This window comes from Lissotriton helveticus, chromosome 1_1 (genome assembly GCF_964261635.1).
Source record: "Lissotriton helveticus chromosome 1_1, aLisHel1.1, whole genome shotgun sequence".
NCBI classification, from domain to species: Eukaryota; Metazoa; Chordata; class Amphibia; order Caudata; family Salamandridae; genus Lissotriton; species Lissotriton helveticus.
In genome coordinates this window covers 1,206,678,030-1,206,695,347 of record NC_136057.1, presented here as the reverse complement: position 1 = coordinate 1,206,695,347, position 17,318 = coordinate 1,206,678,030, and the positions used below count along the sequence as shown (strand labels likewise).

Below are 17,318 nucleotides of genomic sequence, written 5' to 3'. Positions count from 1 at the left end.
CCCGCAAGTTGCCATATCTCTGTACAAGATGAGGGTCAGCAGTCGAGTATGTTGTAAATAATTGAAACGGACAAAGGGATCTAAATGCACATGTTCACTTTAAATAGACGTTCTAGATAGCAGGTAGGATCCGAAACGCGTTGACCATCCATGCTTCGCACAATGATGTACTAATAAAGCACTTTTTTGGTCAATTACCTGTGGACTCTTGCTCTGTGGTGCTGTGGAACTCTTGCCGTGTGGAGGTGTGCAGTTTTGTTGGAATATATATGTATGTATGTATATATCAAGAGGCCAAAACGACACACCCAACTACTGATGATTTGTTCTACAGAGTGCGCAACTATTAAAAAATAGATCTGTATGGTAGTGATCCATTTTCTTATGTTGCACCTACCTAGTTGAGAAATTGCAAGCTAGTCATTTATTGAACGCTGGCCACATACCTGTCCTAAAAATACTTTTAGTAATCAAAAGGTGATCGGTAAATGCTGAAGTAATCTCAGCCACTTGTAATTCGAATTATTTTTTTTTTTTTTAAACCACTTTATTTGTGACTGTCGCAAGATGTTATACAGTTCTTTACATTTCCTCAGCATACCATACATCAGTCTTTTCCATTTTCTGTACCATTAATTTTTGGTATCATATCCTTACAATCATGAGTTATTTTTCTTATCCATTCTCAGATGTGTCTTAGTAATGATCTGTAAACACCAGGAACATGACTTACATAAGTGCTAAACCCCAACTGCCCCCTCCTACCCACCCGCCCACCTCCCGTCTCCTGGTCGTTCTCTCTTGGACAGGCCACATTCCGGTCCAAGGTGTCTCAAGCTAACTGGAAATTGTTAAAGGCTCCAGACCCGGTCTAGCCCCTGTGAGTGGCAATGGTGCTCGCGAGCCCCGGCCGCCCCCTTCTATAGGCATGTGTTCACCCCACTGGGTCTCCCGAACTGTCCAGGTCTATCTCTTCCAATTCGATCATCATTACATCCCATTCCTGTGCTATAGGGTATTTGCGAAGGCCCTTGTCCTCCTCTTCCCGCAGCGCCGCGGATTCGGCTTTGCCCCATTTCAGCAAGTCAGTTCGCCACATGTCTATCTGCGGGGCCCTGGGCGATTTCCACCTCATAGTGAGTACCCTGATTGCCAATACTAGTGCCAGGTCCGTAAATTTCAGTTGTGCTTTGCATGTTTTGGGTCGTTTCCTGTTCCCTATCAGGCAGGGTAATGCCCCCTCAGGGATCCGGAGCGTTGTTATGGAGTGTAGCTTGTGTTTGATCGTCCCCCAGTAAGTATGTAACTTCGGGCATGTCCATAGCATGTGAAGGATATGTGCCTCCTCTTGTTGACCTCTCGGGCAGCAGTGTGCAGCAGTAGGCACTTGTAATTAGATAAGGCCACTTCTAGTCCATGGTTTGCTTTGTTCCCTGTGCCACCAAGACTGAGATGAGCCATATACAAATCCGATTTGGTCCTGCTCTCATGGGTTCGGCCCGACCTGCCAGCCCAAATCTCCTGTTGACGGGAACTCGAGCAAATCCATGCCAGTTTTGGAAATACTTCGAACATTGATGTCTTATGGCTATCCGGTCTCTGTTATCTGTGTAATCCCAAGCATGTGGGAAAGCCTGCTGCTTGGTGCAAGTTTTGTATTGTGTAAGCTAAGGCATTTGCTGCATATACGAGGCCCTAATCGTGAATACTATTTTGAGTGCATAGTGTAGTACTCTTTGTGTACTCCAACTACAATTCACAAACAAATGGCTGGAGATCTCCTCCTCCGTCACTCCTATCTTTTCTGTACGGAGATCTCCACCCAGGTGGCAGACACCTCCACACAAATAGGTACATGTTTTAGTAGTAGATGTGGAAGGGAGAATGGGGAGTGGTGGGGAAATCCAGAATAATTATTCAAATATGTGGAGTTTAAGGAGAGCACTGGGTTAGAAGGTGACCTGCCAAAACTAAAACACACCCATCAAATGAATAACCCCGTTTTTAATCACCAAATACACAATTACATCAGTATCTGTAGTTTTAATGGAAAAACAAGCTTAAATGTACTGCAGCCAAGCCTTGAAGTAAGTCAAGCACCACAAAAGGCAAACTACTGGTACTGCAACAACCTTCCAGCAAAAACGGAAGCAATGAATTACTCGGTGAACAATTTAAAAGAAAGTACAATTCATTAAAACTCGTATTTAAAATACAAGAATGTGTTTAATTAAAATGTTTTATTATAATTTAAATAGTAACATTATTTAACATGTACATTTTAATTTATATTGTAATTTAAATAAAACCTACTTTAGAACTTTTAATATATACGATGTCTCACAACCGAGCTTGTATCACAAACAACTGACACTGAAAGGGTGGGGGAGAAAAATTAGAATTTAATTTATTAAAAAATAAATAGGTAACATTATTTCAAATAGTGTAGGTTTTTGAGGTGTGTTACCTTGTTAATGTGATAGTGGTAGATGAAGTGGCTTAGGGAAGCGTGTTTTTGTGTATTTTAAAATGTAATTTATACATTTTTCGAGATTTAAGTTTACACATTTTCTCCATTATTTGTTATAGAAATACCTCCTCCCGAGCTGTTCATTCTCCACAAACTGCCAGAAAGTTGCTTCTAGTAATTTGCAGCCGTGCATTGGTTAGTAGGCTCCTCCATCCTATTTGAGGGGGGTGGAGAGTTGCAAGTCTAAATCTAGATTGAGATGTCCACATGGAAATGAACTCCATTCATGAAAAAGCTTCCTTGGTGTGTAGGTAGGTGGAGATTGCCGCAGGTAAACACTTTTGTGCTTAGGGCCAACTGTAGTTAAACTGATTCTTGTTCTGCTGCACCAGAACCGTACAAATGATGATCCAGGTCAGTTCATGACAGTAGGCTTTTAATTTTAAATGTTGTAATACTGCTAACATAAACATTAACATGCCTCACATAGGATGCATACACAAGCTTTACACATCTTTTTAATACTTCGATAGAGATCAAGAAAAATGTATATGCGTCACAGAGTGAAGTACAAACTCTGCTACTGTTGTATACCTGCCTGCAAAAGGTATCGCAATGTAATGAAAATGGGGTCTACATAGACCAAACTAATCCCACATTCATTAAAATGTGTTTATGCGTTTCTACCCGAAATGCAAATTTGAAATGGTTCCATCGATATGGTAACATGTTAAGTGTGAACAAACATGCCTGTTTAAATTTCGGAAGACAGGTCAAATCTTTTCTCTTTGTAGTCGTTCTTTTGTGTCTCTGTTGGCCTTTTGGAAAGAGTATGGGTAACATTTGTAGACTTAATAGTTTTTGCCATATGCATAAAAGCCACATTCTAAAGAGTCTCTATTGCATTTCTTTCAGTTTCACCTGATTTGGCACTTTATCTTCAAGTATCCTATCAAGAATGAAGCCTGCGGAACACAGTAAATTTGAGGGGTACGTATTGAAAAAAGAAAATTGCAAACTGCATATTGTTACAGAACTACATGGAATCGAGTCCATTGAATATATAGAAAAACAAGGTGATTTTATATATTAAATATAGTGCAGCAAGTAGCCTGACAGTGTGCCCTAAAAATATAATCAATTCCAATACAGGAACAACAAAAAAACGAAATAGATCTTTCTTGGATCCCAAATATTAAATGTGGGCGCCTTATGACATGCATAGAACTATTCTTGTTATTTCTCCCAGGTCAGTGTACTTGTCACACTAGACCTCCCCATGCATATCTTCATATTCGTTCAGACAATGTGTAGGATTGGCCAGACAATTGCAACCCAATGTCTGTCCTGTGATACCTACGATTGGCAGGTGAGGGGCAATCCAAAGCGTTCTCTCCTCATTGCCTGTGAGTAGTGCTTATGGATGTTTGTGGGAGATATATTCATACCTCATTATTAAACTCCTCAAATGTATTGCTCTGTTTTCTCCCAGAATTTTTTTTTTTTTTTTTACCAAGACCGTTCCTGGTCCCAATGCGGGTAAGTAATTATGATGGAGCATAAACAGTTACTAGAACCACTATGGGTATGGCTCCGCACTTTGTTACTCTGTCGTTCCAAATTTATTTAAATGTTTCAGCAATGTGGTTGGTGCTCCTGTGATACTCCCACTGAGCATGGGAGGATTATGGATAAGACATGCGTTACTTGATCCCAAGCTCCACAATCACAAGGCACTCTGAAATTCACTTCATACAATGTAAAAAATGTTCTTCACATCTTATTCATGTTATGTTTTCTTTAATTTTCATTATTTCGTTAATTATTTCATCATTAACTTTTCACTGATTCATATGTTGATTTCACAATTTTTGTTATGCCCAATGCATAAACAGTGACATGCTGATTGTTAGACCTGGTATCCTTGGCGTGGCATTCTCCATAACCCTTTGCCTTTGATCCTCCTGTTTTGCTGACTTCGTTTTTGCTGGCGTTAGGGCTCTGCGCACTTTACCACTGCTAACCAGTATTAAACTGCTTGTGCTGTCTCCTTCAAAAATGGTGGAATTGGCTTATACCCGATTGGCATCTATAATATGCATGCAAATTCCTAGTGAAGTGGTACTACCTGTTCCCAGGACCTTTAAAATAAATGCAGCTAGTGGGCCTCCAGCACTGATTGGGACACCCACTTAATTAGAATTTTAAACATATCTCAGATCTGCCACTGCAGCCTGTTGGGTACAGTTTTAAACTGCCATTTTAACCTGACACAAAAAAAACATTGGACCAAACCTTCCTTTTTAATTCATGTCGCCCCTAAAGTAGGGAAAAAACAAGGAGATGATGGACAGAGCGCTGAAACTTTTCATTCACACACCAATGTCAAGTGGTGTCCCCTCCTTCCTGGATCCATGGAAGTGGGCCTCCGTGGGCCCAGCAGGACCAACGCATTGCTACTGCTACACGGCCCAACCCAGAGCAGCACCGAAGCATCGTCACTGCTGTGTGGATCTTCCCCATCTCAATGACTCGCTTTGCAGTCTCCTCAGACCTGCCGCTGCGTGATGCATTGTAGGTGCAGTCCCTTGCATCCCTCAGCAGCGTCCGCAGCCTCTGCAATGGACTCTGCATCACAGCCTCATGGCTCCATGGAGCCCACACATTGCCAGACTCTGCTGGCCCTGCCTGACAACGGCCTGGGGAGGGGGGAGGGGGGAGGGGGATGCCCCCTCCCAAAAGACATACTTTGGGTCCTGACCGATAAGGTCCCTGGGGATGAAAACTGCTGAGGATTGGGGCACATGCCCGTCCCCCACTAAAGAAACATGTATTGTCCCAGCAGACCCTGGCCCACTCTGCACGCTTTTTGCCGCTGATTCGCAGAGCCTCTGCATATCTGTGGCAAATAATTTTTTTTTTAAGTCTCCCCAGGCTTGGTCCTTCTTGGACCCCTCCACCAGGCCTAGGGGATATGGGGAACCCTACCCTGCCCCCATTATTGTCCAATTTTTAGGACTGTTGACTAAGTCCTGAGTCCTAAGATGGCTTCCACCACTTCCTGGTTGAGGTGGTTGCTGTCAATCAGTTTGAGATCTGTTGGCTCTGCAGATGCTCCGCTGCATGATATATATATATGTGTGTGTGTATATTTATATATATATATATATATATATATATATATATATATATATATATATATATATATATATATATATATATATATAAAAGTCAATTAATTTCTCCAAAACTACTGAACACATTTATACAACCAGCATTTGCAATGCAATAGGTCTCGCATTAGGAAAGTTTGAGCTATTGGTATTGTAAAAGACACATTTTTTATTTATGTGTTGGTTTTGAAAATAGTGAAATTAATAGCTTTGTCATTTACAATGCCAATACTTTTAACTTTTTGCAAATGTGACACCTATAGCATTTGTAATGCAACATGTTTTGTATTTACGCGACTTAGATGTATTGATATTACAAATAACAATGGCTTTTAATTTTTTAAATAATTAATACTTTACATAAAAGTTATTGTAATTTATAATGGCAATAGCTTAAACCTTTGTAAATAACTTTTGTGAAGATTATGTTCAGTGTATTTTATTGTGATGAAAATTCAAGAACAGAAGTAAAATATTAACATCTTTTTGTGACCTTTGTAATAAAGCTTGAAACATTGAGAGAACATATTTGAACTCGTGGATGCCAAACTGTCAGTGGCAGTGACAGTTACCCTTCACTGGACTAACAATAAGATCTTTACTGTGAGGGGATGCGAAAGGGAGGTGCACACCGTTATTTGGGACCTCATTTTAATGAATTTAAGAAGTTGCTAGTTACTACTCTGTGCCCAAATTGTAGGACCTGTTTTTAAAATTACTAAATACCGTTTATGTTGCTTAGAATAAATTTGCGCTTTCCTGCTCGGTCCCGCCCCGGTCCGCCGCGTCCATTGTGGGCGTTTGAACGGAGGGTGAGGAGTCCACCACTTCCTGTTTCCTCGGCGCTAGGGTTAGCGCTCTAGCATTCCCCTGAGTGAGGTTATTTAGGGCGGAAGGTGGGAGCCCTTGTTCGTTGATGCCAAACTGTCAGTGGCAGTGACAGTTACCCTTCACTGGACTAACAATAAGATCTTTACTGTGTGGGGATAAGAAGGGGAGGTGCACACCGTTATTTGGGACCTCATTTTAATGAATTTAAGAAGTTGCTGGTTACTACTCTGTGCCCAAATTGTAGGACCTGTTTTTAGGTCTCGCCTGTCGATGCGCATCGAGCTTGCGAGCCTATTGCGGCTTAACCACGCTTTATCTAACAAGCAAGGAATCGTGGCGATTCCTTGCAGTGCCCGTGACTTTTAAGCTCAATGCGCATGTGCATTGAGCTTAAAAGCGCGTGCACATCAGTTCCCTCAGCCGCAATCGCCGTCTGTTCCCTCAGCCGCATTCCTCCGACACCTTTTGAAGTGAAGCTTAGCTTCACTTCAAAGGCCCCGGCTTCTTCACACCCACATGCCGCTCTCCCCGCTCCGCCCCCTCCCCTGCCCGCCGTGTGCATTTCTCCTCCACCCCCTCCCCACAGCAATGCCCTCCGTCTTGTTTTTTTTATTTTAACTTTCAGCGCAAGGATCCCGCTTGTTCTTTATTTATTAAACACACGCTTCGCTCTTTCTCTTCTGCTTCTTCCACTCGCAATCTGCTTTTTATATTTTTTCCTTCTTTCCTCGCCCACTCTTTCCATTTTACTTCAGCTTTTTCCATTTTTTTTGCCCCTCTGACTCACACCCGATCTCCCGCCTTCTTTTCCGTCTTATTATAGCCTCTATGTGCTCTCACCTCAAACAATTCTACCCTTCACTACGACACTCCCGCCATTTCACCCCTTCTTTACTCATTCACACTCAATTTCCCGTCTTTTCCCCTTTCCTCTCATTTCTTTTTTTCCTCACACTTCGTCCTATCTATATTTACCCATCTCCAGCCCTACTCTTCTCCATCTTCTTGCTCACGTTGCCCCTACAAACTTTTCTTCCTTCGCACTCGGTTTTCCTGCCCATGTCTTACACGCTCCCCCAGAGTCTCTTCTCGTCGCTGGCAGCCTCACCTTCTTTCTTCACCCTTCCTTCTCGCTCACGTTAGCCCTACAAACTTTTCTTCACACGCACTCGGTTTTCCTGCCCATGTCTTACACGCTGCCCCCAGAGTCTCTCCTCGTCGCTGGCAGCCTCACCTTCTTTCTTCACCCCTTCTTTTCTTCTTATCTCTCTTTTACACGCTTCTGCTTATCTTTTCATCTTTCACCTCCCATCTCCACGACACTCCCGCCATTTCACCCCTTCTTCACTCATTCACACTCAATTTCCCGTCTTTTCCCGAGACCGGAACTGTCTGGGGAAATCTGGGACGTCTGGTCACCCCATCAATACAGCATTTCATAACAATCAATAAATAAATACCCAGCCTGTGCTTTTCGCGACCTCTTGTGGACACTACGTTTAGAATGTGTGCAATATAATAAATAACAATTGTGAGTGACTGACTAGACAGTTGCTCCAGATACACAATATTGCTTGTACATACAGTGAACATGACACACTGACTTTCCTTGGCGCACTCATGCCGATGTTGTCAGGACATTGCAGGTGGGGTCAAGTTAATGTTTAAAAACCATTACTTTGGGCCGCTTCCGTGTACTGCATGAGCAGTCCCTGTAACTTCTGCAGGCCAGCTGCTGCTGAGACGCTGACACTCTCCCGCTTTCTGCTTGGCGCCACCAGCCCTTCCTCCCCTCCTCCCCCCCTCCTTCCAGGGACGACCACCGTCTCACACCCCATCCCCATATGCTCCTTCCCTCCCACTCGCTGGCTCCCCCTCCCCCACCCCCCCCACCAGGCTCTCAATGCTTGTTTTAAACCAAGGCAGCGGGGGCTCTTCAGCGTCTCCTTTGCCTAAAACTCACATGGTCGCTCTTGGATTTATTTTTATTGGCCATTAACTCTGTGGTTTGCGCACTCTGTCAATTTTTTACAAACAATTTTTTATATTCTCCCACTGGGCAAAGTAACATTTGCTGTGGGCTTAAAAATATCAGCATTCGTTAATCACTCGTGCATGGCTTACTTTTTTTGGTATCACTTGTTCTCTCTCTCTCTCCCATAACTCTCTCTCTCTCTCTCTCTCTCTCTCTCCCATAACTCTCTCTCTCTCTCTCTCTCCCTTCTCTCTTTTTCTCTTTCTCTCTCTCTCTCTCTCTCTCCCCCTTCTCTTTCTCTCTCTCTCTCCCTCCCATAACTCTCTCTCTCTCTCTCTCTCTCCTTCTCTCTCTTTCTCTCTCTCTCTCTCTCTCCCTCCCTCCCTTAACTCTCTCTCTCTCTTTCGCTTCCCTTCATTTACTCGCCCACGCAACGCCACTCGCCCACGCAACGCCACTCGCCCACGCAACGCCACTCGCCCACGCAACGCCACTCGCCCACGCAACGCCACTCGCCCACGCAACGCCACTCGCCCACGCAACGCCACTCGCCCACGCAACGCCACTCGCCCACGCAACGCCACTCGCCCACGCAACGCCACTCGCCCACGCAACGCCACTCGCCCACGCAACGCCACTCGCCCACGCAACGCCACTCGCCCACGCAACGCCACTCGCCCACGCAACGCCACTCGCCCACGCAACGCCACTCGCCCACGCAACGCCACTCGCCCACGCAACGCCACTCATCCATGCAACGCCACTCATCCATTTGCAAAACGGAAAATTTTAAACTCTTCTATTGCGAGACCTATTGCATTTTCAATGCTTGTTAAAATTACTAAATACCGTTTGTGTTGCTTCGAATAAATTTGCGCTTTCCTGCTCGGTCCCGCCCCGGTCTGCCGCGTCCATTGTGGGCGTTTGAGCGAAGGGTGAGGAGTCCACCACTTCCTGTTTCCTCGGCGCTAGGGTTAGCGCTCTAGCATTCCCTAACGCTTCCTATATTATGACGGCAAGCCTGCGACCGCGCAGCGACCGTGCCCCGAAGGCGCGCACAAGGCAAGCCCGTCTGCGCCCGAACGCGGCCAGGGGCCATACCCCCTGCTCCTGCTCAGACTGAGCCGGCAGTAAGGAGAAGCTATACTAGAGATCAGTTGCTCGGCCTTTATTCTACACCTAACACCGTATGTGCTTACAACGGGTTACCTGAGGAGGTGGCACTGAAATGTAGGTTATGTAAGTTGGACTCGCCATTACATCTGACGAACATAAAGGGGGCAGACCAACTTACCATGTTTTTAGTGAACTGTCGCTCATTCAGGAAACACAGTTTAGACATTTACGATGTTCTTACTGATCTCCAGCCTGACTTGCTGTTTCTTACAGAGACATGGTTGGATGAGGCTTCGGCACCGGAGATTCTTGAAGCCCTTCCTATTGAGAATTGACAGGGTGACCCATAGAGGGGGGGATTGCTATGGTGTATAATACTAAGTTGGTGTGCTCATTAAAGAAAGTAAAAATTACTAATTATGAAGCCGGCCTGTTTTCTATTAAGGTGTCCCCTGAATGCATAATCATGGGTTATCTCCTATACCGCCCCCCCGGGAGCATCAAGCAGTTTGTGGAAAGCCTATTGGAATCAGTAGTTCAACCGGCCCTACGCTATAAGAAATTCCTGATATTAGGCAACCTCAATATACATTTTGAGGATGTTAATTGTGCTGTGGCACAATCTCTGATTGTCTCATTAAAATCACTGATGCTTATGCTTTTAGGTGAGATGTCAACTCACCAGGCGGGTCATCTTTTAGATCCCATATTTGCTAATTGGAATGGGGTAAGGGTGTTAACTACCATTAGGACCCTGTGGTCGGACCATCACCTTGTTCCATTCATAATAACAGATGGGTCAGTAAGAACAACTTGTACGAAATCTATCCATTCTATATGTAGGAATTGGAACAAATTTACCCAAAAGGCATTTGAATATACGCTATTTGAGGATAAGCCCCCGCTTAGTAATACCTCTAAAAAGGCATGGATGGAGTTTGAACAATGGATATCGAAGGCCCTAGATAAGGTGGCCCCATGGACCTCAAAAGCCCCTGTACGTAAGACTAGGTCGTCCCCGTGGTACACTGACGAATTGCGCATGGTCAAGGCCAAATGCAAAAGATCTGAACGTCTGTGGCGCAAGGATTATGACCCAGACCGTAAAGAGGCATATAGGTTGAGTCTGAAGGAGTACCACGAAGGGATCAACAAGGCCAAGAGAATATTTATCCAAGGGAGAATAGATTCCTCGGTAAACTCTTCCAAAGAGCGCTTTTTAATTTAGAAGGAGCTCACGGTGCCTACACGGGTAGAGACCAAAGATCTCTATTCCACGGAGATATGCAAATCTATCGCAGATCATTTTGTGAATAAAGTGGAACAGATTTATAAGTCCTTTCAGCAGGATCCAGTCGACGGAAACCTTATGGGGATATTGGTCAGATATCTATTAAGAAAGCTCATCTTTGGGAGTTCACGGTCCCCCCGAGGGAAGAATTGATACACCTTATCATGAGTATTCAGTCAGGATCCCCTTTAGATGTGGCTCAGCCTAAAATCCTTGGTGAGCAGGTTCATCTCCTGTGGAACCACATTGGTAATTTGGCGTCCCTTTCATTTCAAGAAAGACATGTGCCTGAGGAATGGAAACTGGCACAGGTAGTTCCTATAAAAAAAAAAAAGGCTAACTTGAATATCTCCCAATTGGATAACCTCCGGCCCATTTCTCTTCTTCCTTTCTGCGCTAAGGTGGTGGAAACATTGGTGAATAATCAGCTGGTCAAATTTGTGGAGGATAATCAACTCCTGCATGCCTCCCAGTTCGGTTTTAGGGCTAAACATTCAACTGAGACTGCCCTCCTTTCCTCAACAGAGATGCTCCGTCAGAGAGTTGATGAAGGACAGACTGCTGCTCTAATATTGCTGGACTTAAGTGCGGCATTCGATACCGTGTCGCACTCTAAACTCTTGACTAGTTTGAGTGAATTGGGGGTTGAGGGGCCAGCCTATGAATGAATGGTTTCTTTCCTGGCGGACAGAACATTTCAAATACACTGTCCCCCCCTTTAGATCCACGTCCCGTACTTTAAAACAAGGGGTCCCGCAGGGCTCAATTTTGAGCCCTACGTTATTTAAGCTTTATATGGAACCCCTGGCTAGGATGGTGGAGTCCTATGGGGGGGGACATTGTATCCTATGCGGATGAAACGCAACTGGTGGTTACTCTCTGACAACCCAGTTGAGACGGCGGATAATTTTTCCGCATGTCTGTCATCTCTGGCAGCTTGGATGAAAGGCAATTGCCTTCGCCTTAATGGCAATAAGACTAAATTATTGGTGATTGGTTCATCTCCATCCATTTGGTCATCCGCGTGGTGGCCCACGGAATTGGGCCCGACCCCTGTCCCCTCTAATACAGTAAAGAACTTGGGTGTTCTGTTGGACACCAATCTTTCGTACTTCCAACACATTGCCAAGATAGCAGGGAAATGCTATGGCATATTGAAGATCCTACGTAAGATCTTGGATCTTTTACCTATTACAGCTAGGAAAACACTAGTGCATGCCTTGGTCACGTACCATCTTGATTATGGGAATTCCCTGCTGTGTGGCCTCGGTAATAAGGGCCTGAACCAGTTGCAATATGTGCAAAATGTGGCAGCCAGGCTGGTTTTAAAGCTGCCTAGGAAGTCCTTGGGGAAAGGTGCATTACAGATTTTGCACTGGCTCCCCGTGAGAGAACGTATTCGGTTTAAGACCATGTGCATAAGTCATCGGATCGCACATGGCAAGGGCCCGACACATTTGCATAGGTTGCTTTCCATATGTCGCCCGAATCGTCTTTTGAGATCCATGGGCAGTATGCAGTTTTCGGTCCCCCGCATACATAAATCACGGATGGGTGGGCGCTCTTTCAGGTTCTTGGCAAGTAAGCAGTGGAATGAGCTTCCGATGGAGCTCCGTATGGAACCGTCAGAAACGAGGTTCCGACAGAAACTCAAAACCTATTTGTTCCCTGCACTTTAACATCTTCTGAGCATTCCCCCCCCCCCCCCCCTTTTGTTTTCGTTTTCCAGTGTAGGTGATGATCTTGTCTTTTATTCTAGTAGGAACGCATCCTAGCGCGGAGATGCACTGTTGTAGTGTATTCAGGCGCTTAATAAATGTTTTTATTATTATTATTATTATTAACCAGTTGTTGAATGGTTGCACAGAGTGATGTTGTGGTGGCGCTGAGTGGTGTTGTGGCGGCGACGAGTGATGCTGTGGCGACGGCGAGTGATGCTGTGGCGACGGCGAGTGATGCTGTGGCAGCGACGAGTGATGCTGTGGCAGCGACGAGTGATGCTGTGGCAGCGACGAGTGATGCTGTGGCAGCGACGAGTGATGCTGTGGTGCCCCTGAGTGATGCTGTGGTGCCCCTGAGTGATGCTGTGGTGCCCCTGAGTGATGCTGTGGTGCCCCTGAGTGATGCTGTGGTGCCCCTGAGTGATGCTGTGGTGCCCCTGAGTGATGCTGTGGTGCGATAGAGTGAGGGCGATAAATAGATAGACAGAGTGAGGGCGATAGCCAGATAGAGTGAGGGCGATAGCCAGATAGAGTGAGGGCGATAGCCAGATAGAGTGAGGGCGATAGCCAGATAGAGTGAGGGCGATAGCCAGATAGAGTGAGGGCGATAGCCAGATAGAGTGAGGGCGATAGCCAGATAGAGTGAGGGCGATAGCCAGATAGAGTGAGGGCGATAGCCAGATAGAGTGAGGGCGATAGCCAGATAGAGTGAGGGCGATAGCCAGATAGAGTGAGGGCGATAGCCAGATAGAGTGAGGGCGATAGCCAGATAGAGTGAGGGCGATAGCCAGATAGAGTGAGGGCGATAGCCAGATAGAGTGAGGGCGATAGCCAGATAGAGTGAGGGCGATAGCCAGATAGAGTGAGGGCGATAGCCAGATAGAGTGAGGGCGATAGCCAGATAGAGTGAGGGCGATTGTCTATCGCCCTCACTCTATCTGTCTATCGCCCTCACTCTATCTGTCTATCGCCCTCACTCTATCTGTCTATCGCCCTCACTCTGTCTATCGCCCTCACTCTGTCTATCGCCCTCACTCTATCTGTCTATCGCCCTCACTCTATCTGTCTATCGCCCTCACTCTATCTGTCTATCGCCCTCACTCTATCTGTCTATCGCCCTCACTCTATCTGTCTATCGCCCTCACTCTATCTGTCTATCGCCCTCACTCTATCTGTCTATCGCCCTCACTCTATCTGTCTATCGCCCTCACTCTATCTGTCTATCGCCCTCACTCTATCTGTCTATCGCCCTCACTCTATCTGTCTATCGCCCTCACTCTATCTGTCTATCGCCCTCACTCTTATCTGTCTATCGCCCTCACTCTTATCTGTCTATCGCCCTCACTCTTATCTGTCTATCGCCCTCACTCTTATCTGTCTATCGCCCTCACTCTATCTGTTAGACAGTTAGATAGAGGGCGATAGATAGTTAGATAGAGGGCGATAGATAGTTAGATAGAGGGCGATAGATAGTTAGATAGAGGGCGATAGATAGTTAGAGGGCGATAGATAGTTAGATAGAGGACGATAGATAGTTAGATAGAGGACGATAGATAGTTAGATAGAGGACGATAGATAGTTAGATAGAGGACGATAGATAGTTAGATAGAGGACGATAGATAGTTAGATAGAGGACGATAGATAGTTAGATAGAGGACGATAGATAGTTAGATAGAGGACGATAGATAGTTAGATAGAGGACGATAGATAGTTAGATAGAGGACGATAGATAGTTAGAGGGCGTTAGATAGTTAGATAGAGGGCGTTAGATAGTTAGATAGAGGGCGATAGATAGAGGGCGATAGATAGAGGGCGATAGATAGAGGGCGATAGATAGAGGGCGATAGATAGAGGGCGATAGATAGCTAGATAGAGGTGATAAATAGATAGATGTGTGTTGTTGGGTGTGTGTGGTTGTGTGTTTGTGGTTGGGTGTGTGATTGTGGCTGTGTGTGTGTGTGTGGTTGTGTGTGTGTGAACAGTACGGGAGAAGAGAAGAGAACAGGGAATTAGAGAAGGATGTATGTGGAAGAGAGCAGCAGATCAGCACAGCAGAAGAGAACAGGGAGTTAAAGAAGGAAGCGGGTGGAAGAGAACAGCAGTTCTCCAATATTAGGGTGTGTTTCATAGATTCACATGCTTGAATATTCCCTGTCGTCGGAGTAGGAGTCCCACGGTAAATAAAATAGAAATAACATACTAATAATATGTATATGTAAAACATAACACATGAAATACTCATTAGAAAAAAAGCAGTAAATGCCTAGACATAATTCCATATAGGAATACATGGAGAGAAAAAACACTTGTAGTCTATTCCTGTCATTATGTCGGTCCAAACTGTAGCCAATCAGGCGCCAGCAGCCCTCTAGAACCTTCTCCTCGGAGCTCAGTACCTCAGATTTTATACCACACGTTGTGTGAAAGGGAGTCTCCCTGAGCTCTGCTCGGTTTTCTCTACTTCTTCAGGTTTTTCCTGTGTTCTCAGCATGTCTTCAAGTAAGAAGTCTCTTTTTAGACCTTGCTCTTCTTGTGGAAAGCTACGCCTTTATTCAGAAGATCCACACAGTAAGTGTATTTACTGTCTTTACCCCGACCATGATGTGGGTAAATGTAAGTTCTGTAGAACTTTTTCTACAAAGACTCTTAAGGACAGGGAAGGCCGTCTCCTACTGTGGCTTCAGAGACTTAAGGACAAGGATAATGTACTTTCTGATGCCGAAAGTCTCATTTCTGGTCGTTCCCAAGCAGCTTCAAAACGTAGTAGTGTGCAGGAGTTGCCCTCTCCATTCATTAAGAAGAAGTTGTCTCTCTTTATGGCCCCTGCGGTGTCTTCACCTCTACCTACTACTTCCACGCCCACGAGACCTGGCTCTCAGGCGTCTGCTGCATCTTCCACTCATGTTTCTGTGAAAAACATGTTTCATCGTCGACGGTCGTCCCGACGTCGAGATCTGCCGTCTCCGGCTCGTCCACGGCGACAGTGACGATGATGACTGTTACGTCGTCAACGAAGGTAACCCTCAGTTTCACGACTGTGCCATCTGTCATTCCGATTGCTTCGTCGTTGTCAAAGAAAACTCCACCGTCGAAGACTAAATCATCGTCGACGAAGAGTGTGAAGTAACCAGCGTCGTCGACGGCCTTGTCGACGAGTACTCCGTCGACGATCGCCCCGTCGACGAAGAAGTCATCTTTGTCGTCGACGGCGCCATTGCCGTCGACGACGGTACCGTAGACTACGGATTCTTCAGTGGGGTCCTATCAACTCCATCGTTGTCGTCAGCTCCTTCGTCGACTTCTTCTACGTTTGCCTCTCTGCCTTTGCTGCCACTGTCGTCCACTGGGTCTGCTACTGTCGACCCACTTCACCAGCGCCGCAAAGTGCCTATTGACCAGATTTCTATCACCAGTGATCCACAGCCTCCCTCGCCCTTGTTTGCCACGGACTCGGAGCAGTGATATTCCTGCCTTCACTATAAACTCGCCTTTTCTTCAATTTCAGCCGGATTGTGTAGTTCTTCGCACTAATCCCACCTTCTTGCCTAAGGTGCCTTCGGATTTCCACATCAACAAACCGGTTTTCTTAAAGACTTTCTTTGCTAACCCACAGTCTCCAGCAGAGCAGCGATTACACTCCTTGGACATTAAAAGGTGCTTAAAGTTCTACATTAGCAGAACGGCCCCTTTTCGCAAATCTGATCAACTGTTCATAGCTTATGGACGCTTATGGACGCTTCCACAAAGGGTGTCCAGTTACCAAATATACTATTGCTCGTTGGGTTTCCTCGGCCATTGCTTTCTGCCATCAAAAGGCAGGCAAGCCTCTACAGTCTTCAGTGAGGGCCCATTCCACCAGGGTGATGTCGTCTTCAACTGCCCTGTTCGTCGGTGTGCCGCTGCATCAGATCTGCAGAGCAGCCACGTGGTCCAGCAGGCACACGTTTACGAAACACTACTGCCTGGGTGCCATCAACGAACCAGATACTGCAGTGGGACAGGCTGTGCTTCGCAATCTTTTTCAATAAGGTGAGCCTCTGTCTTCCCTCCTCCATTTTGGTTTACCATTTTACTGTTCTGACTTGCACGACTATATATATATTTGGTCTTATAAGTCTATTCATGTGTATCATGACTATGAAAGCCCTTTTTCGGCTATTACTGCTTTCTATTCTATATTCAAGCATGTGAATCTATGAAAGACACCCTAATATTGGAGAAAAACAATTGTTACTTACCTGTAAACAGGTGGTTCTCCAGTATTGGTGTCTTTCATAGATTCACATGCGACCCGCCCACCTCCCCTCCGAGGCTCTCTTCTCCTCCTAGACTATATGGTTACTCTTGTGCTACGAAAATCTGAGGTACTGAGCTCTGAGGAGAAGGTTCTAGAGGTCTGTTGGCGCCTGATTGGCTACAGTTTGGACCAACATAATGACAGGAATAGACCACAAGTGTTTTTTCTCTCCATGTATTCCTATGTGGAATTATGTCTAGGCATTTACTGCCTTTTTTCTAATCAGTATTTCATGTGTTATGTTTTACATATACATATTATTAGTATGTTATTGCTATTTTATTTACCGTGGGACCCCCACTCCGATGACTGGGAATATTCAAGCATGTGAATCTATGAAAGACCCCAATACTGGAGAACGACCTGTTTACAGGTAAGTAACAATTGTTCATCAGCACGGGAGAAAAGAACAGGGAGTTAAAGGAGGTGGCGGGTTGGAAGAGA

General features: G+C 45.4%; 1 protein-coding gene across 2 annotated transcripts in view; it reads left to right on the top strand.

Moving 5' to 3' along the window:
• Positions 1-17,318, top strand: part of LOC144822277 (zinc finger BED domain-containing protein 4-like) — a 120,271-nt gene that overhangs the window by 61,498 nt on the left and 41,455 nt on the right. Inside the window, exons 2-3 of one of the 2 annotated variants that reach the window (XM_078679610.1) lie at positions 2,590-2,665; positions 3,386-3,460. The gene's annotated coding sequence lies outside the window, so the exon portion shown is untranslated. The remainder of the gene's footprint in view (positions 1-2,589; positions 2,666-3,385; positions 3,461-17,318) is intronic. The other variant, XM_078679600.1, reaches the window with a different exon arrangement.